The 24,625-nt window shown below is 36.2% G+C and overlaps 1 long non-coding RNA gene across 12 annotated transcripts in view; it reads left to right on the top strand.

The window, feature by feature from the left end:
- The window catches only part of LOC125268527, a 128,115-nt gene that overhangs the window by 91,494 nt on the left and 11,996 nt on the right, over nucleotides 1–24,625 (top strand). For 5 of the 12 annotated variants that reach the window (XR_007184920.1, XR_007184919.1, XR_007184912.1 and 2 more), the window contains exons 4-5: nucleotides 3,670–3,727; nucleotides 18,199–18,282. The exons of 1 other annotated variant lie outside the window; for it this stretch is intronic. This is a non-coding gene — a long non-coding RNA (uncharacterized LOC125268527). The remainder of the gene's footprint in view (nucleotides 1–3,669; nucleotides 3,728–18,198; nucleotides 18,283–24,625) is intronic. 6 more of the 12 variants (XR_007184918.1, XR_007184914.1, XR_007184916.1 and 3 more) reach the window with 2 other exon arrangements.

Genomic DNA, 24,625 nt, shown 5'->3' with positions numbered 1-24,625 from the left:
TAAATGATTACATTTCGATGACTTGCGTTTCTTCCCCACCGCAGAAACCACTACAGGTTCATCAATGCCATCAAAATTATTCATTTTTCTGTTGTTTTTTTTTTTTTTATCACAAAGTACAAAGTAGATAAGGAAAACTAGGATGCCGGATGTATTCAGAGCGCCGCCATTACTGTTTACAATGCGTGGAATGGTGCGCTGTGATTGGTTGAGCGGATATATTGCATTTTGCAGAGAAGGGAAACTGGTTTCCAAAACGTTTGTCACGTTTGGAAAGAAGGGGAGAAAACATGACAGAATAACATGGCGAAAATCGCATTTTGCGCAAAATTAATAACTGGCTTTTCAATACCGACCAGATACAATACTGATTTTGGCGGAAACTTTTTTATTTTTTTATTTTTTTTTAAATGACGTTTATCGCGATTTGGAACCAAACTCTTCATTTGTTTTCCATTTGAATTGGTTCATTTAAAAGTAGACATTTTACTTTCTATAGCTATATTTTTCATGTCTGTGAGGCAAGTTTCCATGGAGTTTTGGTTCTTTTAAAAAAAAAAAAAAATTTGGCACGCTCAAGTTCACAGAGAGAGACAGCAGAAAACTGTTTGCTTTCATTATTTTACAAAAGCACATTTTGTTGTTATTGTGAGTGCACACATTTAAAGTAGACTCATCACAGATTCGAAAGATGTATTATTCATATCTGTATGACCAAAAAATAAGGAGTATTTTAAGTGCAAGTGATCGCACCGGTGCCTCAATGTTAGCTGTCATCCAGTAAGCACACTATATGCTACACTATATACTACCGTAATTCCTCAAATAAAAACCGGGGCCTTTATTTACCTGAACTGCAGAAGATAACAGGCTTTTATTTAAAGCAGGCTTTTATTAGAGGCAGGCCTTTATTTCTAATTACAGAAATATTAATTATCTAATTATTGTTTGATAAATAATTGTTTTAAATAAACCATTTTAAATTAAAAGCGATAGCGTTCCAGTGGACAGAGATCATTAATTTAAGAAATATTTGCAAAAATATCACCATATACAACAACAGCCAGAAGGGCGACAAAGCAATTTGGGTCAGAATTATGGAAATCAAACACCACCATTGTGTCAGTTTGAACCCTGTAAATGTACAGAGTGTTTATTTCAAATACAGGTGCTACAGTATTGCTGATAGATCACAATAAGAGCATACGGTAGCTATGTAAAACACATTGCTGGTTTGCAGCACACCAGTATCTATAACCAGCATGAACATGACAAAAAAATAAATAAATCAATGTTTCCTCAGAGCTGCACATAAGTTATCGGTATGAAAACAACAACAACAAATCTGAAGTAACGCTACTCTGGATACCGTAACTTTGATTAAAGTCAAAAGACAAAAGTCCTGACAGCACAGTCAACTGCTGGTATCCAGTAACATTCAGCTGCAAGCAAAATCCAAACAAAATTGCTTAAAAATAACATTGTCGCAGCTTAACTTGATAAATGAAACGGTGTAATTACCCATAACATAATATTTGGTGGTCAGTCCTCCTCCTCAAAATCACCATCTTTCAATCACCGTTTTCAATAAAGTTGTTGAAAAGTCCGTCACTGGCACTAAATGAGACACGTTTTAAATCCAATGTTGCTACTGCCATCTATTGACACCTGTACATTACGATGAACTTGAATGCACATTATATGAAAGGCACTTAGGAAATTATCCACACAAATTTTCCCCCGGCCTTTATTTAAGACCAGCCTTTATTTGTCCGTGTTGACCACGCCCCCGGCCACTATCAGAGGCCCGGCGCTTATTTGACTACCGGTTTTTATTTGAGGAATTTTCAGCTTTCACACTCCACACAAACACTTAAATAGCCCACATTTTTCTAGGTCAACATTAAAGCGAGCGCCGTGTAAAGTTGCTACTACTTACATGTTTCGGATGATAAGCAATATTTTAGGTCGATGAATGACAGGTGAGCGTTCGGATGTCCTGCCCGATAGACCAACTGTTAATGATCTGTCTGTCACAGACTGTGTGACTTCACTATTCCTGTGTTTGTTTGTTTTTTTTCTGCGACTAAGTGACTAATAAAATTTTGGTCGAGTATGCCTCTTCTCGTCGACTAGCGGTTAGTCAACTATTGGGGGACAGCCCTACATTTCTGAATTGCAAATGATTGGCACAAACATATAAGACTTTACGGATTTTCTTCGGAACATTTCCTTTGAAAATTAAATTTAACCACAATGTCCTCAGTGACTGCTACAGCAAGGATACAGAAATGGCGGACTCTGTGCTTCTCACTCAGGGCTATGTCTATGCTAGTAGGGCAGATTGTCGCCGGCTGTGGGCAGGGCTTCTCCCTACGATGACGTCATATAGGGGGAATCTGAAACAGCTCGTTTTGAAAAGCCTGCTTTTGATTTATTGGAATTATAAAAAAATGAGTGAGTGGATTTTTAGCATTATAGACTGGTTGTTCTCACACGCTACGGACACACATTGGTGTTCAAACACCTTATACAAGTGAATTTTGCTTAATAGGTCGCCTTTAATGTGGCAATGAAACATTAATCGTTGCAAGTAAGTTACTGTTGATTTAACGCAAAATTTCTAAATCATTTTGTCATTACAGATGGTGTGAAAGCACTTTGAATTCATTATGGAGGTCTTATTTTTGCTTAGTTATGTTGTGACTCTTTAAGTGCCAAGAAAGAAGTTTATTTGCAAATGTTAGTCTCTCACACACTTTGCTTTCCAATGGACGGCACATTTACAGTGCCATTCTGTTGGCACCATTCACGTATAAGTGTAACACAAGTCAATTTTATGTTTATATTCCACCTGTCTACCTCTTGTCACCTAGTGGAGATGTTACATTGTATTTGTCAAAGATTTTCCTGAAAGGAATCCCTGCCCTTACAAGTTCAGTTTAATGCAGTGCATGATGAAATGCACATGTAATGTTAACCTGGGTTAACGGCTTCAAATGAGCTATTAAATTGCTCATACAGAGACAAATTTTTAGTGCTATTCAAGTGGGTCTTTACAAGTGACTTTTCGTCTCTAATATGTTCTCAAGATATGTGAGAATATTACTAATTATAGCCTTTAGTAACGTAGACTCTCAGCAGTGCCTCAGTCACTTTCGCTCGCCGCACACTTAAGTAGATCTGTACATTAAGTGGAACAATGGCCGTATAGTTATCAAATGTCTGATTTCATTTTTCTCACACTGTTCCGTTGCTGTAGTAACGTTTGCACCTTAAACAGTCGTATTAGCATATTCTATATCATATAGCAATGTTCGCCTGTGTTGAAGGCCATTTAAGGAATAGAGGTTTTTGGACAGATTCACACTTTTTTTCAGCACAGATTAACAAAAGGATATGCAGACCCCCCCCCCCACACCCCCAATACTGTTACCCTAAAGGGGTTTCAGGTTGTGTGTAGCTATTATCAATTGCTTTGGCAATCACATTTTCTTGTAATACTGTAATACAGTAGAATTGTTATACATACTACATTGAAATCCTTTTGTTGTCATTTTAATGATCACACTTTCATACCACAGAAAACTGTTTCAGCATAGAATGAACATGAATGTATTTTATATTGTGATGTTTTGTGTGTGTGTGTGTATGTGTGTGTGGTTACAGTGTGTCGAAGAAAAGATCAGCACTGTAAGTGAAACTTTTGAGGCAATTACCTTGACAAGTAAGTGATTTCATGACAATGTATGATCAATGTAGTCTTTCACTAAAAAAGGGGTGTTCTGACTGATTCCAAGCTTTCAGGAATAAATCGAAATGAATGAGAGCTGCTTGAATGGAAATTGTACTTTCATTTTTACTTTCTGAATAGAAAAGAGAACTTTTGGAAAGTAATTAGGCAGCAATTTTCATTCGGGAAGCTAATATGTTTGTATATACAGTAGGGTTCAAAAGTCTGAGACTGCATTGGGAATTTGGAAATGTTTTTTATTTATTTTTTTTAATATACAACCTGAAAGTTTTAAGAGCTGAACAAAAGACGATTCTGCTGTCTTTGAAGCAAAAAGGGAAATTAAGAAATATATTCATTTAGAAACATTAGTTTTTCAATTGAACTTTTAATTTGTAGGGTCAAAATTGCATGTAAAAAAATAAATAAAAATACTCCGATGTATGACCTGCACTTCATAGACATGTAATTTTTAAAAATGTATATTTATATTATATATCTTGTTATATACCTGAAATATGGCCAAGTCTCCTTGACGATTTGTATGTTGTCTTCATAGGTTTTGCAAGGCATATCGTAAATGTAAATCGATTTCTACATAATTCATTTACTGTTGTGAAGGAACATGTCTTGACCCTCCATACTAATGGATATTTAAACATGAAAAAGACACAGGGGAGGAGAGCGAGTGAAAACGAGAGCAAGCGAGGGAGAGAGAGAGACTATAAGAATGTATACGAGCTGTGCGTGCTTGATGAATCACAGCGGGGCAGATTTTATCCATGTTATACGCTGCCATTTTATCAATGTAGCAATCAGTAAGCTAATAGTCATATAATGTAACAACGTTGGAAATGGTCTGTGATTTAAAAGCAATTGCTTACAATCAAGTATAACCTTGTTTTGCAATACTAAGCAGGTTGAGAGACTCAGCTAGACCTTTATCTGATCATAACTTTTTTTTTAACATGGAAAAGAAAGTTAGAATATTTGTTATAAATATTTTTGTCTTTCTTCAGAAGAATAGGAAAAATGTAAATTGAAAGAGAAAAAAGACTCTTTCGTTTTTTTTATGTTTTGCACTGCAACATAAAAGAATGTGCTTTAAAAGCCATGAAATGTAATTTGGAATGTAAAATCATGACGGCACCAAATATTTGTTGTCATTATTATGTAGTCGTTCTTATGTAGTTTCTTATTAGGGGTGTAACGATATTCAAACTGAACCCAAAAAAACACGATACTCTCATGGCGCACCGAACGCGCATCGCCCCCTGCTGCCCTGCCCAGCCCTGGCCCATTGGATCTACACAACGAATACAGTGTTGTAGCCTAACCACTATTAATCATAATAAGCTCTGCATTTTGTTACTTTCAATAAGAAACAAAGTGTCCTCTTTCAAATTCTGTCCGTTTTATCACAAAATTCAAAAAAAGAAAAGAAAAATTGGACACTTTTCAATGTGGCGTGACACAGATCGCTCTTTGATGTGCCGTGACAGATCACTGTACAGGCGCCTCATTTCAAGCAGTGAATGTGATCATCTCTTCGTCTTTAATGGTGCCCTAGAATCAAAAATTTAATTTACCTCGCAATAGTTGAATAACAAGTTCAGTACATGGAAAAGACATACGTTGAGTTTCAAACTCCATTGCTTCCTCCTTCTTATATAAATCTCATTTGTTTAAAAGACCTCCGGAAAACAGGCGAATCTCAACATAACACTGACTGTTACGTAACAGTTGGGATCATTAATATGTATGACCCCAATATTTGCATATGCCAGCCCATGTTCAAGGCATTACACAATGGTAGCCAGTATTAACGTCTGGATCTGTGCACAGCTGAATCAGATTAGGTAAGCAAGCAAGAACAATAGCGAAAAATGGCAGATGAAGCAATAATAACTGACATGATCCATGATTACATGATATTTTTAGTGATAATTGTAAATTGTCTTTCTAAATGTTTCATTAGCATGTTGCTAATGTACTGTTAAATGTGGTTAAAGTTACCATCGTTTATTACTGTATTCGCGGAGACAAGAGTCGTCGCTATTTTCATTTTTAAACACTTGCAGTCTGTATAATTCATAAACACATCTTCATTCTTTATAAATCTCTCCAAAAGTGTAGCATTAGCTGTTAGCCACAGAGCATATAGCCTCAAAATCATTCAGAATCAAATGTAAACATCCAAATAAATACTAACAGGAATCGATGCATGCATGCAGCATGAATGACAAACATCTTGTAAAGATCCATTTGAGGGTTATATTAGCTGTGTGAATTTTGTTTATGCACTGTATAACTGCACTTATAGTTGAGAGCTCGGGAGGGCAGGAAGCGAGAGATTTAAAGGGGCTGCAACCTGAATCGGTGCATAGTTAATGATGCCCCAAAATAGGCAGTTAAAAAAATTCATTAAAAAAAATATATGGGGTATTTTGAGCTGAAGCTTCACAGACACATTCAGGGGACACCTTAGACTTATATTACATCTTTTGAAAAGACGTTCTACGGCACCTTTAATACTAGTTACGGAATAAATATTAATGAACATCTGAAGGTATGTTGAAAGATACAGTACAACTTACTGAAACGTATAACATCTTGTATAATCGCTCAATCAGCGTTTCAGCGACGGAAAAACATCAATAATACTGCTTGTAAACACTGTGTCATGTAGCATTTACCTCAGGCGAGTCCACAGCTTGTTAGTTCACCAGAGAACTAACAATATTTAACTCTTTCGCTAAATATATACACTATATTAGCCTATATATTAATTATATTTTACCTAACTTGTTAGTGAGGTCTTAATTATTTAATGTATGTTTAGATAAATCTGTCATGAAAATGACAGCCACTGCATAAATTATTATATTTCAACAACGAATTGGAGTAAAAACATAATTTTATAATTAGATTTAGAAATTAACGCAAAAATGGTGCAGTTATGTGCAGTTTACAAGTTTGTTGAGTGTTGATTATTATATCGAAAAATAATTAGCAACTGAATTTAGGCTAATAGCTTGGGCTCTGAACATTTATTATTATAGTAATGTTCAAGTAAGGGCTCCCTATATAGTACAGCATTAGCAGAGATAATAATTTTTTATGCTTAAGGTGAGATACAGTACTACAGGTTAAAACACTTTTTTCAATTTTGAAATGTTGGGCTTTTTGGCGTGTTTTTTCAGACTAGTGGTAAGAAAACATCCAAAATCCACCTTTAAGCATTTATTTTTGGCACTTTTTCTACTTGTGTCTATAGATTTCCTATATATAGGCCGTTTTCTCAAAATAAGCCATGTATCTCCACAGCCATGTATAAGCACTTATATTTATACCAAACTTTAAAGTTTTATTCCTATCTTTATTCTGAAGGTTTTTACCGACGGATTTGTACATATATAATTTGCCAGATTATATACAACTTTTTATTTCAAAGAAAAATCATGACATTTTTTTTTTTTTTTTTCTGGCTGTTGACAGTATTTTCTGAATTAAGGAGTTATAAAAAGAGATATCACCTCTGTAAAAACCTTTGACTCTAATATGTCTAAAAAATGAAACAAGAATTCTGAACCTGATTTCATCCAATGTTCAAGAAATTTATGCAAATTAGTGCATTTTTTAAGTAAATAATGCCTCACTTGCATATTTAAACAACTGAACATTTTAGATACAAAAAACATTTGGAATTATTATAGTGATCAATCCACTGGGGAAGTATGGTGATAACTATTTTTTTTTTTTTACCTTATTCACCTGCAGTGTCTTTTGAAGAAACTTTTAATTATATTTGAATTCATTTAAAGACAGAGAGAATTTGTTCAATAATTGTTTAATAAAAAAAGCAATTTTGTTTAGTTTTCTCCCCTGCTGTACCAAACCGAACCGAACCATGACTTTAAAACCAAGGTATGAACTGAACCGTCAGTTTTGTGCATCGTTACACCCCTATTTCTTATGCAGTCGCTTTCGTTTGCCCAACTAGGCCTTGGATAAAAATGTCTCTCTGGAAAATGTATAGTATTAGATATGAAGTAATGAAATGTAGAGTAATACAAAGCTGAAGGAATTCAAAGCAGAAACAATGTACCAGTGAAATAGTCTCTAATCATGTAAATGACACCCAGGCTATATGAAAAACATCTCCTCAGTTAATAACAGTGTGTGAAAGGTCAGCGTCACTGATATCACGTGCAAACAGAACAAGGAAAGAAAGAGCACTATTTTTTCCAACCACAAATGTCATCTCTCTGATCTCTCCTACATTTGAGTTTGCCCTCAAATGTACAACACTGTGCACATGGGGGCTCTTTTTAACAGAAAGGAGGTCCTGCCCACACAGGGTGCGATATTTTAGCATCTTATTTACTATCTGTGTTAATATACACTACTGTTCAAAGGCTTGGGGTCAGTAAGATTTTTTTTTTTGTGAAGAAATGAATACTTTTTGATCAGCAAGGACACATTAAATGGATCAAATGTGACAGTAAATATTTTTATTTCAAACAAATGCTGTTCTTTTGAACTTTCAATTCATCAAAGAATCTCGACAAAAAATGTACCACACTTTCCACAAAATATTAAGCAGCAACACTGATAGAGTGCATATTAGAATGGATTCTGAAGGATCGTGTGACACTGTAAACTGGAGTAATGATGCTGAAAAATCAGCTTTGCCCACTTTTTTTTAAAATTATAATAATGTTTCACAATATTACTCTTTTTGCTGTATCTAATAAATGCACTAAACTCTTACCGACCCCAAACTTATATGATAAATTTCATACAAAAACAAACTTGCTTGCTTTTAATCTGTCTCTCCCGTTTTGATTGATTGATTAATTGCTTAAAATATATTGTTTTGTACTTTGATGCTGAGGAGCTTGATTGAGGCCGGTGAAATGACAGTCTTAAGACTCCTCAGTCTCCGTCTGTCAATGTTGGTAGTGTTGAAACAACTGTGGCATCCAGTTCTGCCATGTCCCCCTCCTTTTCCTTTGTGCGTTTGAAGTGCTATAAACAAAGGGGAGTCCACATCACTTGTATAATAGCCCACAGTGTTACAAAGGGCCCAATACGTTATCTTGACAGCGGTGGGAGAATCTTTTTGTCTGAGTATGTACTGTTGTCAAGCACACACTGGCTCAAAGTAACCGCTCCGCTCTGCGGGAAAGCTGCTTCTTCCTCTGCTGTATTACACGCCTGCTGCCGTGCACTAGGTGAAATAGCCATCTCTACCTGAGTCCTTTAGCATGATTTGCCCCATACCTTTAGAAACAATCTCTCGCTAATGTTGTAGACTCTGTATGACTTGTCTGCTGTGTATCTTTGGCTAAACTCCACGTCCATGAGGCATGAACAGGCTTTTAGAGCAGCTCTGTCCTATTTATTTTTCTTTCTTTTTTGTTCAATTTTGTGATGATGGTCATATTTGCACAGATTGTGATCCTGGTGAACTTGTCCTAACATAAACAGGTGATAAAGTGATTTCCGGCCAAATCGAGAGGTCAAAATATGATTGAAATAGATAACATTTTAAATCCAATAGCCACAAGAGCTATTGCTTTTTATAAATGGATAAGACAAGTGATTTGATAGCATTATGGTTGTATGGGACATTACCAGGGACAAATGACCAGTAAGAGGATTTTGACTGCATGAACCTGTGACCATCTCTAGAGATTAATATAGACAGGGTGATTGCTGTAAGTCACAGGACATGGGTAGTTGACGCATAATGTGTCCAGCCCTTTTTTTTTTTTTTTTATCAACATCAAAAATTCTGTGTGTGTGTGTGTATATATATATATATATATATATATATATATATATATATATATATATATAAACCTACATTTATGTTCTGTAACTGTTCATCATTTAATCTTTTCATCACTTTTAATCATCTCTTTTTATATTCACTGTTGGTCTGACAAATTTTAACGAAAAAGTATATACTTTGTGTGTGTGTACATATACTGTATGTATGTATTGAGCTTTTTTTTTACACTAGAAGTTTGAGGAACATTTTTTTTATTAAAAATTGTAAATTCAACATGTGTGTGTGTGTGTGTAGACCTATATATATATATATATATATATATATATATATATATATATATATATATATATATATATATATATATAAATATACATACATATATATATATATATATACATACATATATACACACACACACTCCCGTTCAAAGGTTTGTTTAATGTTAGTACGTTATTTTATTTTTTTTAATAATAATAAGACTCTTATGCTCAACAAGGATTTTCATTTGCATTTTCTGTCATGACAATGCAGTAAAAACTGTAATATTGTAAGATATTATTACAGTTTCAAATAGCTGTTTTATATTTGAATATATTTTAAAATGTAATTTATTCTACAGCCTGTATGTCATGCTGTTACTAGTGTATCCACTAGGGGAGCTGTACTCCTCAGTTGAGATCTTGATTGTACAAACCCCTTCCACAGGACATTCATATGTTGAAATTACAATTCAGTACTAATCAGAGGACAGTGTAAGTCAGTTTCAGTTAACAATTTGCAGTGCTTAAGATTCATTTTCAAATTCTTCCATCTATGCTATCATTGTACTTTTTTATGACACAGAAGTTACATAAAGAGCAAAGCTTACATTTTATTTAATTTTTATTTCAGTAGTAACGAAAGTAAAAACATAGTGTATTTTCTTTTTATTTCTTTTTATTTTTTTAAGTTTCTCTATCTTCTAGTAGTAAAAAAGGTCAATAATGTGTAGCCTATAGTTAAGCAATTTAAATAACCAGAGAAACCTAATGTATGTCTTTTGCATACATACAACAGATGTTTTAAACTGCTTTTTAAGTCCCGCTGTGATGCGATTTTGTCTTTCATCACTCTGCTTCACTTCTCCCACCCCTCGTCTCTCCTGCTCACACAAGAATTTTCTCAGTATGTACATTTACACACTTAAATAAATAAATAAACGTATAGTGTAAGCCAAGACAATCCTATGTTGGTCTAAACATGAGAATTCATCCATTCAAGCATTAAATGCTGGTGCGAAGAAAGCAGGCAGAAGAGATAAGGACCCCACTGCTCTCCAAGACTCAAACTGACAAAAGAGGGCAGTATGATGACATTGACAAAGTGGACAAAGTTTTAATCTTTGATTCCTTGCCAGTCACTGGAGTGGCTCTCTGTTTGTGTTTGCAAGTATGTGTGCATCTATATAAGCAGGGTGTTTTGTTTGAGCATAGAATGTCGATGAAAAGAACGGCAATGAAAAGTGGATACTTCAAAAGATGAGAGGCAACATCAAGGACTTACTTTATGCTGTTATTCATAGTGTATAGCCAAGATCAAATGTTTATTGAACACTGAGATAACAGCACCTTCCATATTTAGCCGTTGTTAGCATTGCCTTCATTTTGTGTATTTTCCACACAAATTTGAAAAGTCAAAATTAAAATAAAACACCTGTAGGTTAACAGCAGGCCTTCGTAGATGAAAATAATGATGGTTATTGAATAAAATACAGTGAAATCTGTGAAAAGTCTGGATACATGTCATTGATTCAACTAAACTGTCAACATTTAAGTGAATTATGTAGTGATATAGAACCTGTCAAAGGTTTGGAAACATTTTTTTATTCATTCATTCAACTAAACTAAGGGAATTATGTAGTGATGTAGTGAACTAAGGAATGATGTAGTGATATAGAACCTGTCAAAGGTTTGGAAACATTATTTTTTTCATTCATTCATTCATTCATTCATTCATTCATTCATTCATTCATTCATTCAACTAAACTAAGGTCAAAATTTAAAGGGTTAGTTCACCCAAAAATGAAAATTCTGTCATTTATTACTCACCCTCATGCCGTTCCACACCCGTAAAACCTTCATTAATCTTTGGAACAGAAATTAAGATATTTTGGTTGAAATCCGATGGCTCAGTGAGGCCTCCATAGCCAGCAATGACATTTCCTCTCTCAAGATCCATAAAGGTACTAAAAACTAAAAAAGGTATTTAAATCAGTTCATGTGAGCACAGTGGTTCAATATTAATATTATAAAGCGACGAGAATATTTTTGGAGTGCCAAAAAACCCCAAAATAATGACTTATATAGTGATGGCCGATTTCAAAAACACTGCTTCAGGAAGCATCGGAGAATAATGAATCAGCGTGTCGAATCAGTGTGTCGAATCTGCAGTTCGGAGCGCCAAAGTCACGTGATTTCAGCAGTTTGACCTGAGTTTGACACGCGATCCAAATCATGATTCGGCACGCTGATTCATAACGCTCCAAAGCTTCCTGAAGCAGTGTTTTGAAATTGGCCATCACTAAAAAAGTCGTTATTTTGTTTTTTTGCTGCACCAAAAATATTCTTCGTCACTTTAGAATATTAATATTGAACCACTGTACTCGGAGCGTTATGAATCTTTTGTGTCGAATCAGCGGTTCGGAGCGCCAAAGTCACGTGATTTCAGCAGTTTGGCGGTTTGACACGCGAACCGAATCATGATTCAACACAAAAGATTCATAACGCTCCGAATCCTCATGAAGCAGTGTTTTGAAATCGGCCATCACTTTATAAATAGTTATTTTGGTTTTTTTTGGCGCACCAAAAATATTCTCATCACTTTATAATATTAATATTGAGCCACTGTACTCACATGAACTGATTTAAATATGTTTTTAGTACCTTTATGGATCTTGAGAGAGGAAATTACATTGCTAGCTATGAAGGCCTCACTGAACCATCGGATTTCAACCAAAATATCTTAATTTGTGTTCCGAAGATTAACGAAGATCTTACGGGTGTGGAACGGCATGAGGATGAGTAATTAATGACAGAATTTTCATTTTGGGGTGAACTAACCCTTTAAGGGAATGATGTAGTGATATAGAACCTGTCAAAAGTTTGGAAACATTATTTTTTTCATTCATTCATTCAACTAAGGTCAACATTTAAGGGAATTATGTAGTGATATAGAACCTGTCAAAGGTTTGGAAACATTTCTTTATTCATTCATTCATTGAACTTAACTAAGGTCAACATTTAAGGGAATTGTATGTGAAATGTAGTGATACAGGACCTGTCAAAATGTGAAAACATTATTATTAGTATTAATTGTTTGTTGTTGTTTTTGAAAGAAGTCTCTTTTGCTCACCAAGGCTGCATTTATTTAATCAAAAATACAGTAAAAAGAGTAAAATTGTGTAATATTATTACAAATGAAAAGAACTGTTTTCTATTTTAATATATTTTAAAATATAATTTATTCCATTGACGCAAAGCTGAATTTTTATCATAATCACTCGTCTTCAGTGTCACATGATCGTTTAGAAATCATTCTAATATGCTGATTTGGTGCTCAAGAAACATTTATTACTATTGTGTAAAGAAATTTATATGTAGACAATTTATATTTGTTGATAAAACAAACATATGTGGCAAAAATAATAATAATAATAAAAAAATAACTAAGAGATTTATAGAAAGGATTCTTTTCCCAGCTACATTTGAACAAAATATTATTTTGGAATTTTGGTTTTTGGAAGATAAAATTAATAAAATATGTTGATTTGCAGCAGTTTTAAATGAGATGAACAAGTTATTAAGTCGAGTGTAATTAAGATGTTGACTTTTGAATCCGTCAACTTCCCCATGTGACAACTATACAAATCTTATGATATGTTTAAGAATACTCTCTCTCTCTCTCTATGAGTAAGTAACTGGTGTTACAGTATATGGCAATGATATTGTGATTGGATGTTGTTGCCAGAGCTTAATGCCAGCTCTCTCTCATGGTGCCAAACATTCTTCAGATTTCATTAGGTGAAAGCACATTCGCAAATGGCATATTATGTCACGTAGGATGTGATTCCTGCTCAGATTAACTTATGATCCATCAGGAATCCACACAATCGAATGCCAAATCATGATGCAACATTTTCCAATCAAAATAAAATATGTTCAGCCATCAGGAGGTTCTCGTAGTTTTGGATGCGTCACACACCCTTAAAGGTTTCTCTTTTGCTCAGTCATTCCCTTTCTATACCTGCGGGTGCTGACGCTCTTGTTGTTTGACCTGTCAGAAAGACGTATGTCTGACACTTACGTCCACACCTCTGTTGAGTTATGTCTGGTGAAATCCACTTACTCAGTTTATTTCCTGCTGATGCTTCAGGATTCATGGAAATTGTTTGCAGATACTTGGTTGTGCAATGAAAAGTAGAGTTTGCAAAATAGAACGATTGCAAAGACCATGACATTTTTTGTGCATCTGGGTCAATGACATAACACTTATCTGATTTTTCAAAAATACATTTAAAAATGCAATTCATACAGTAGATACAATTCTAACACGTTTGTACTTTTTTTTCAGGTTGTAAAATGAAATTAGATTTGAATTAAGTTATTTTTATGAGCTTTTATGAATTATTCACATACTTTTACCTTGAAAAATATTTTTAATAACTTTCACGACTTAAACCCTGAAACATGTGAGTACAAGGAAAATTGTATAGCATTTTCAAGAAAGGTTTGATGACTCAATTGAGTCATTAAATTGAAAATGGCATAAAAATGTTTTGAAACCATTTGTAACCTTAAGTTGAACACAAAGAGCATATTTCTAAGAACTGTTTTTAAACTAGATTCTTCCTTCCTTTAAAAAAATAGAGGTTCTTATATATCATTGACCCATTCCTCTGTTATAGTTGTTAATTATTTAGATTTCAAATTATTACCTATTCATAACAACTGAATGTTGAGTTGATTTTTTATGTTGATCATTGTCACACACAGGACAGGATGTAAAATAGATATGAATTTCACTTACAGTACGTTTATGCAATATGAATTTCACCAGATCTCTTTTGTCTGAAAGGGTTTTTAAAGCAAAGGTTCATTGGGACCTGGGAGGAGGCCTGAGGTAATACATCACATTGCTTTTAAAGTAGCCATCAACCAGTGGGCGAGGGCCAAATTAAGCAATGTTCGCTGTCCGTGAACAGGGACTCACTTTCAACCCGACCCTAAAAAACCTTGTGAAGTGAATCAGCTTAATTGAATTCTGCAGTCCCGCTTTTCCGAGGCCCAAAAGAGAGATTGTGAATTTTGTGTTGATGCAAAGCCCAAATGATTTTCGCTCCATTTTCTGCGGCTGATTTTCTTTTCCAGAAACGTCTCATAGTAAAGGGGATTTCAGAAATCATAATCCGACTTAAGTTAAGAGTATTCTTTCACTAATTCATGAAATATATGAACACTCTATATCTTCAATTAAGAGGATTGAAAGATAAGTGTGGAAATGGGAATTGACTGGAAATTGGATGTTTTGGGGCTAATCTGCAGTTTGCGAGCAGGTTGAGGACTATGAAACAGATTACGAGAGCACATATCTTAGATATCACATACCTGGAGTGCGTGTGGATACTCGCGAATGTCTCTTTCTCGACGATATAGGACACGGAATGTGCTGATGTGATTCAAATTATTCCTACAAATTAACATACACATGCAAATGAGGATTTAATTAATTGCAAAATGCATTTTGATTAAATACTCAAAACGTCATGATTCTAATCTTTACAAAACTTTTAATTAATTTTGCTAGTTAAACCTCATCAACACTTCCAATGGAGCTTAATTAGAATCTAGCCTCCCCCTTATAATTTAAAGCAGGAAAATCAAAAATTAGCCATTGTTATCACATATGTAATGCTACCAGTAAGAAAGATGGAGTCGTTGATAAATTAGCAGGGTCCTGATTTTCGCTTGCCAGTGAAATAATAGTGCTAATTGGCAGATACTCCAATATTGATTAAATGAGGCACACAACACTCATTTCATTAAGTCGTTCTGATACCATAATTCAGATCACTCTCTTTGTGTATCTCATCGCCTCAGGATTAACAATTCAATAAGACGCAAGACTGGAAACTAATGGCCAAAATAAACATCCAAATTAAGCTCCGATGATCACTTCAAAAGGACCGCTGTTTTCCTACACGGCGAGTTCACCAAAAGTTGGAAATAATTGCCCGCCGTGAGTTTCCCACAGTACAGTCCACGTTTTTTTCCTTGGGTGTGTCAGCTTGCGCTGGAAGAGAGGGTGAATATTAAAACGTGTGCACCTGAGTTGTGGCTGCTGTCAGAGTATCTCGCCTTTCATCACGGTGGGAGCAGGTAACGCGAAGATTTTTAAGATTGCCTTTTCAAAGCCTTCAAACTTTCCTCCTCTCCAGTGGAAGTCCACTAAAGAGTCTAAGGAGGCTTACGGGGGATAATTCCTTCCGAGGTGCTGGAGGTGAGATAACCAATTACACATGATCACTTTTGACTTCTCTAATCTCCAGCCTGTATCTCTGGATTTCACTCATATGAACCCCACAAACCCTCTCAAATCAGACATCTCAGCCTTTGTTATTCTAATATTTCAGCTTGACTTCAACACTTCAGTCAAACAGTTAAGTACCATCCCAACGGGCATGGGTTTCTCTGGCTCCAAGAGAAATTTGACCTGTGGCTCTGAATTACAGCATTCTTAGCTAAGCTTTTAGCACCAACACTTGTCCACAATGCAAAATGAGCGGTTCGCTTAACTGTTTCAAATTGATTGATTGAATGATTTAAATAATATGGAATTCTGTATCTCTGCCAAGCCATTTAGTTTTATTTTGCAATGATTTCGAAAGTAATTATCATTCAGCGATATTCATTTTCCTCTTTTGCCACTCTAAACCTTCCTTTTCACATTCTCTCCAATTCTAACTCACCTCTCCTGTCCTTTTCTATATATGCAGTGTAAGAATGCAATCTTTGTGTTTGCTTGAATGGTGAACCCCGAGGCAGTCCAAATCTGAGAGTAGTACTACTGGCTATTCCTTGTTATTCTCTCATCCCGCCCTTGAAGTTTTACATTAAACTTTTTTTTTTTTTTTTTTTTTTCAAAGCCATTTTAGATACCAGGAAGGCTAGATTTATATAAAAGCCATTGCTCACAAAATAAAGGGTTGTGCTTCACAGATACAGAGGTTGACACTTGAGAAAGCTGCCAGGTCATGTGCATTGATGATGCTTGGGAAGATAAAACATTGAAATATCTCTTAATCTTGTATCAAATTTAGGTATACGATACATTGCAGCTTTTTTTCTTTCCATCTTTTCAGTTCTGGGAGTAATATTAAAGGGGACCTATTATGCAAAATTCACTTTTACATGGTGTTTGAACATAAATGTTTGTTGGCAGTGTTTGTTGGTGACACAACCACCCTATAATGATAAAAATCTACCCACTTTTTATAAATCCCCATAAATCACAAGCAGTGTCTCAGAATAAGCCGTAAGACCTTTGTTAATCTTCAGAACACAAATTAAGATATTTTTGTTGAAATCCAATGGCTCAGTGAGGCCTGCATAGGGAGCAATGACATTTCCTCTCTCAAGATCCATAAAGGTACTAAAAACTATTTAAATCAGTTCATGTGAGTACAGTGGTTCAATATTAATATTATAAAGTGACGAGAATATTTTTGGTGCGCCAAAAAAAACAAAATAACTATTTATAAAGTGATGGCCGATTTGCAAAACACTGCTTCATGAGAATTTCGGAGCGTTATGAATCTTTTGTGTTGAATCATGATTCGGTTCGCGTGTCAAACCGCCAAACTGCTGAAATCACGTGACTTTGGCGCTTTGAACCGCTGATTCGACACAAAAGATTCATAACGCTCAGAATCTTCATGAAGCAGTGTTTTGAAATCGGCCATCACTATATAAGTTATTTATAAGTTATTATTTTGTTTTTTTTGGCGCACCAAAAATATTCTCGTCGCTTTATAATATTCAATATCGAACTAAGCTACTAAAGTTATTCAGTCAAGAGCAGTGAGTAATTTTATGTTTTTCTTTTGCTTTTTGGTTCATATTAACAGCATATACAGCAGTAGGAATTGAATATTACACAATTTCTTTCCCTGCTGTTTGTTCACAGACATAACCGACTGTGTGAACTTTGTGTTTTTTTTTATATAACCTTGTATGTATTTGACAATTTAAGCGCAATAAGACGTGAAAGAGAGCTTAATATTCACTCTTAATACTGACGGGACGCGCCGTCTGACATCCAGCTTTCTGTGCGCTCAGAAAAGTTTAGACTGATTGGCTTTAAAACTCATGCAGATAATAAACTTAGCATACAACATGGTATAGTATAAATGATCTGTGGGGTATTTTGAGCTGAAACTTCACAGACACATTCTGGGGACACCTGAGACTTATATTACATCTTGTAAAAAGGGACATAATAGGTCCCCTTTAAACAGTGTGAATGTCAGAAATGTCAGGCATGCTAGTAGCTACTATTTGAACCCACAATACACAAATACACATATACACATTTCTAATATAACATACAGTATATGTTCTGTGTCATTTAGGTAAAGCTGAGGCAAAATGAGTGACCACCTCTCCAGCATCATGTAATTATAGGCATATTTTGAGGGGAACTTGATCTACTGAAGGTGAGATTGTACTCCTGTCACAAATACACATGGACTAGTTGAACTAATTGGAGTGTTTGATTTGCAGGAAATGATTTGATGTAGCATGCAAAGCTTCTGAAAACCTCTTCCTGTTATTACAAGAAGAGGCTAGGTTGCTATGACAAAATAGCACAAATTCGACCAAAAAAAGTCTATAAATTAAAAACTCTGGGTGCAGTTACTACACTGGTGTATGCAGACATCCCACCTTTGACGGAAGGTCCAGGACTCTCCCGCATATTGATAGGAGCTCCCTGACGCCCACAAATAATAGTAGACATATTATATTATGTAGTAATATTGTTTCCTTCTTTCTTCTTCTTCTTTTTTCGATTGATGCCACCTCCCTGAAATTAGTTTTTGCAGGGTGGGATGTCTGAGTATGGGCTGTCTGGTAACATTTGAAAGACTAAGAGGCCGCCTTTTGGAACGATTATAGGATATACTGTATATCGCTTTATGTGAGTAAAGTAGTTAAATAATTACAAACAGGCAGTGTCTGAATGCAAACAAATGTACTGAAACTGGAAACAAATGTTTCATTTGTTTTATAAATCAGAATCATTCATCCGTTGAACAGCCGAGTTAGCATGTATCTCTATGTCCAGGGCTGTACATATAATGTGACACACATGCTACGATAAAATCGGTCTTTGCGATTTTAAATTTGTAATTTGTAATTTGTAAATTTACCACAGTAGCACGTGTGCGATACAGTTTTACGTGTGTGAGACAGAGCCTCTTGTTTGTGTGAAGAGTTTGTTGTGTGCATGTGTGTGAAGTTTACCTAGGGCTGCATGATTAACTGAAATTAAACCGAAATCGTGATTTGGCTTTTAAAAATCGTGACGTTTTAATCAAACAAGTATATGCGCAGCGTGTTTCATGGTGGAGTGCAGTACTGTGATCAGAGTGGATCGATCGATTCTCAGTAAATGCTGCCCCATCTCTGCAAGCGCTGTGAGTTTGAGTCACTTACGGTATAACATGCATTTGAAAAAGCAACACGCGCCAAATATCTTAGAAAATAATTTTGTGTGCCCTGTAGGCAACATTTATGTCCTTTGTCAGTCACATGTCTGTTTAAGTGATGAACTGCACTACTTGTGGTTGTTTTTAGAGATAAGAACAGACATTTCATACTTGTGCTACAATTGCGTGGCCTGTGCTACAAAACTTTCAATCTCTGGAGCACCAGTGCTATATGTGCAAAAAAAATTAGCATACAAGCCTGTCCACTGGAGATATATATATATATATACACAGGTGCTGGTCATACAGTATAATTAGAATATCATCAAAAAGTTGATTTATTTCACTAATTCCATTCAAAAAGTGAAACTTGTATATTATATTCATTCATTACAGACTGATATATTTCAAATGTTTATTTCTTTTAATTTTGATGATTATAACTGACAACTAAGGAAAATTCCAAATTCAGTATCTCAGAAAATTAGAATATTGTGAAAAGGTTCAATATTGAAGACACCTGGTGCCACACTCTAATCAGCTAATTAACTCAAAACACCTGCAGAGGCCTTTAAATGGTCTCTCAGTCTAGTTCTGTAGGCTACACAATCATGGGGAAGACTGCTGACTTGACAGTTGTCCAAAAGACGACCATTGACACCTTGCACAAGGAGGGCAAGACACAAAAGGTCATTGCAAAAGAGGCTGGCTGTTCACAGAGCTCTGTGCCCAAGCATATTAATAGAGAGGCGAAGGGAAGGAAAAGATGTGGTAGAAAAAAAGTGTACAAGCAATAGGGATAACCACACCCTGGAGAGGATTGTGAAACAAAACCCATTCAAAAATGTGGGGGAGATTCACAAAGAGTGGACTGCAGCTGGAGTCAGTGCTTCAAGAACCACTACGCACAGACATATGCAAGACATGGGTTTCAGCTGTCGCATTCCTTGTCAAGCCACTCTTGAACAACAGACAGCATCAGAAGCGTCTCGCCTGGGATAAAGACAAAAAGGACTGGACTGCTGCTGAGTGGTCCAAAGTTATATTCTCTGATGAAAGTAAATTTTGCATTTCCTTTGGAAATCAGGGTCCCAGAGTCTGGAGGAAGAGAGGAGAGGCACACGATCCACGTTGCTTGAGGTCCAGTGTAAAGTTTCCACAGTCAGTGATGGTTTGGGGTGCAATGTCATCTGCTGGTGTTGGTCCACTGTGTTTTCTGAGGTCCAAGGTCAACGCAGCTGTATACCAGGAAGTTTTAGAGCACTTCCTGCTGCTGACCAACTTTATGGAGATGCAGATTTCATTTTCCAACAGGACTTGGCACCTGCACACAGTGCCAAAGCTACAGTACCTGGTTTAAGGACCATGGTATCCCTGTTCTTAATTGGCTAGCAAACTCGCCTGACCTTAACCCCATAGAAAATCTATGGGGTATTGTGAAGAGGAAGATGCGATATGCCAGACCCAACAATGCAGAAGAGCTGAAGGCCACTATCAGAGCAACCTGGGCTCTCATAACACCTGAGCAGTGCCACAGACTGATCGACTCCATGCCACGCCGCATTGCTGCAGTAATTCAGGCAAAAGGAGCCCCAACTAAGTATTGAGTGCTGTACATGCTCATACTTTTCATGTTCATATTTTTCAGTTGGCCAAGATTTCTAAAAATCCTTTCTTTGTATTGGTCTTAAGTAATATTCTAATTTTCTGAGATACTGAATTTGGGATTTTCCTTAGTTGTCAGTTATAATCATCAAAATTAAAAGAAATAAACATTTGAAATATATCAGTCTGCGTGTAATGAATGAATATAATATACAAGTTTCACTTTTTGAATGGAATTAGTGAAATAAATCAACTTTTGATGATATTCTAATTATATGACCAGCACCTGTATGTAGATAGATAGATAGATAGATAGATAGATAGATAGATATGAATTTTCACACTGCGCTTAACCCTGTGTTATCATCGTTCTACCGCTTTAAACCACGGGTAAAGGAGCAATTCACACTTGTAATTTAGAAGCAGGGTTAGCACCGCTTTTTACCCGGGGTTTTGAAACCCAGGGTTAGCGCTTCTGTGGTGTTAACGCCGACAACCAATCGTGTGACTTACATTCACTTGCTTTAAGCAGTCATGGAAACACTGTGCAATGTACATGAACAGTCTTTTCTGCGTATGATAGGAAAAATGTCAAAAGGCGATGGAAAATGTGGCAATTTGAGTAAAGAAGAGACCGTCATTCTTAATTCTTGATATTACAGTCAGCAATGAGGACACACAATGCTAGAGCTGCGGAATTTACGACATTGGGGGTCCTTTAGTTAAAACATTCTTTTATGTATGTGTGTATATATATATATATATATGTGTGTGTATATGTATATATACATATATATAATATACCAGGGTGATGTCACATGGTATTTACAGCTCCTGTGATTGGCTCAAAAATTTCTGTGGTTCCCATTTACAGGGATTGTGCACCAGCCACTGCCATTAAGACGAATGCTAGCAAATCGCTTTCTTCACATATGTATGCATGCATATGTTTTGCGAAGTTATTGGTGTGAAAGGGAAAAAAAAAGGAAAACAAAAATACTTCTTGTGCAACTGTTTTTGGCATACTGGTGACAGCTGTCAAGAATCAACGCCCTAGATTTATTGTCATACTACAAAGATTGCAACACTGCTGAATTAGCACCATGCACATCTCAGGCACAGAATGTTAGCCAGAATTCAAATGAACTAAAAAAGACAAGACAGCCAGGAAAAGAGACAGTTCGAGAGAGAGAGAGAGAGAGAGAGAGAGAGACCGATTTTACCACATTTTCACACAGGCACACGGAACACCCACAACCTTCTGCTCACACTATTTTTAATCAAGCTTCCAACAGCAGTTATGGAAGTATTGTAACACTCCATGGCAGTAACTTTTCTTTTTGGGATCCGCAGCAATCCGCGTTCCTCTCCTCTTCTGTCGTTGGTTCCTTTATTTTCCCTTCATATGCAAACTGCTATGACCACAAAAGTTATGAGCGAGTATATGACTAAATAGGACACAGAGACTTGAGAAATGTCTGTGGTTTGTGGCTTGGAGGAGGTGTGTGAGGTTAGAGATGGAGTGTGTGTGTGTGGATAGGCGAATTGGTGTCCCGGCTTGAAGAGGGAGTTGTGCTTTTAATCAGACACAGATAATGGCTGCCATACGCCCCTGTCGATCTCATTCCACCGACCCCTTTTTTCTCACACGGCACTCGAAAACTTTGTTGGCCAAGCAGCAGCTGCTCATTTTCTCAATATTTAACACATTTTTATAATGGATATATATGCATGGAACTAATCCCTTGACAAGCCTTTGATTGGCTGGCTCTGTAATACTTACAGCCAAAGTTTGTTTTAAGTGGAATAAAAGAAATTCAATCTGTGCATTTGCTGCAGCCGCCGCGGCCCCTGATATATTCGAAGCCTGCGACGACGCGCACCGCCAGGGGTGTGTGTGCACTGTAAGGCTGCCTGGATAGAAATTGAACTGTGCAATAAAGACGTCCCATTATGTAATACCAGTTAGCGGCGTGTTCCCAAATTGATTATGCTCTCCGGCTGTTAATTAAGTTATTATATTCCACTTAATTTGCTGATACTAAATTAGACTTTGACTCTTTGAAGCACATATAGGGTTCGGCAGGGTATGTGACTGAACTTAATGCGTATAAGCGCTACTGGGAGGGGGCTAAAGGAGCAATCAGCCGTATGCTGGATGTCTGGAAGTCTCCGAGCGATGCCTATAAATGTTGACTTCATTAATGATATCTCACAAACTGCTGCAGAGAGTCATATACGTTTACAAAAGGAGAAAAGCGATTAGCAATTCTTTAATCGAGATAAAAGAAGGATTACTGCAATTTGTTCTCAAAGCTCCGAGCCTTTGTGTATTCAAAGACCTTTCGCAAAGAACGGTGGCATACAACTGTTCTTAAAGGGATAGTTTGCTTGAAAGTGATAACTCTTTCATCATTTACTTTCCCTCATGTCGTTCCAAACCTTTGACTATATTTCATCAGTGAAACAAAAATGAATATATTTTAAAAATACAAAGTTCTGTCATGAAACTCTAGATGGCACAGGCTAATAGGTCCTTTAACTCAACCTGCTCGTAATCACATTATTATCTATAGGGCGCAGCTGATTGGTTTCTGCTGTATTCAGTAGCCAATGAGCTCGCTTGCTCAACCTTCAAATACATGAGTAGCATTAGCCTTAGCAGTGCAGCATGCTTTCAGAAACCCTCCACCTTCCCCAGCTCCACCTGTATAGTGCTGCTATGGGTAATTCATGTACGCTATATTGTACAGCAGCAGCATGTCTTACTTGCTCACAGCAGCGTGTCGTGTATGTATTGGCAGTAGCAAGTCCCGTGCTTGCTCTGCAGCAGCAGCATAGTAGATCTATTCCGCCACGACCAAACATATCAACATTGTCATACCCATTACAATGCCAAACACACCGCGAGTTGTCAGGGTAGAATTACATTCAGATTGGAGATGCACTGAAAAAAATAGTGTTGAATTTACATGATTTAATAGTGTACATCGGTCCCACATGAATCAAGTTACACAAATATATTTTGTTAATGTAACTTCAACATGATGAAATTAAGTCATTTTTAAGTGACCCAATTAAGTAGTCTCAAAGTGAATTTTGTGAGGTTCATTGATTCATGATTCATTCATCCAAAACATCCTCTCTTGATCCAGCCATATGCAATGCATGCTGGGAACTAACAAGCACCGCCCATTTTCAGTTAATGGAACAAAATTTATTCATGTAATCCCAAAACAAACGGATTAAGTAAACTTCAATATTAGATATATTTAAGTGGATTGAACACAATGAAATTAAGTTAGGACAAAATGTGTAGGAATTGTGTTGCTTTAGCTCATTTTAATTAAGTAATTTGAACAAGCAGCAAAAATATGTGTGTGGTTAGTGCTTTGGATAAAAGCATCTGCTAAATGTAGCGCACACTGAGGTGAGGTGCTCATACGAGTTTAAATCTGGCTTGCAACTTTTTCCAATCCCTTTGTTGAGATCTAAACAAGGGTTTTGTACAGATGAATTGACTGTTGTCAGTTTAAAGGTTGGTTGGGGCACATTTAAATTGATTTGCTATCTGTATGCATAAATTACTAAAGACTGAGATGCAAGCCATCAGGATGTACAGGCATGCAGGCAAACTTAGATCTATTGTAGTCAGTGACAGACATGGAAAGGTCATGATGAAGAAAACGATAGGTAACAGAACAGGATCGGCCATGCCTTTCCTTGATGAGTGTTTCCGGAGCTT

Source organism: Megalobrama amblycephala, linkage group LG5, assembly GCF_018812025.1.
Source record: "Megalobrama amblycephala isolate DHTTF-2021 linkage group LG5, ASM1881202v1, whole genome shotgun sequence".
NCBI lineage: Eukaryota > Metazoa > Chordata > Actinopteri > Cypriniformes > Xenocyprididae > Megalobrama > Megalobrama amblycephala.
The sequence above is the reverse complement of the archived record's forward strand: the minus strand, read 5'-3'. Positions and strand labels throughout refer to the sequence as shown.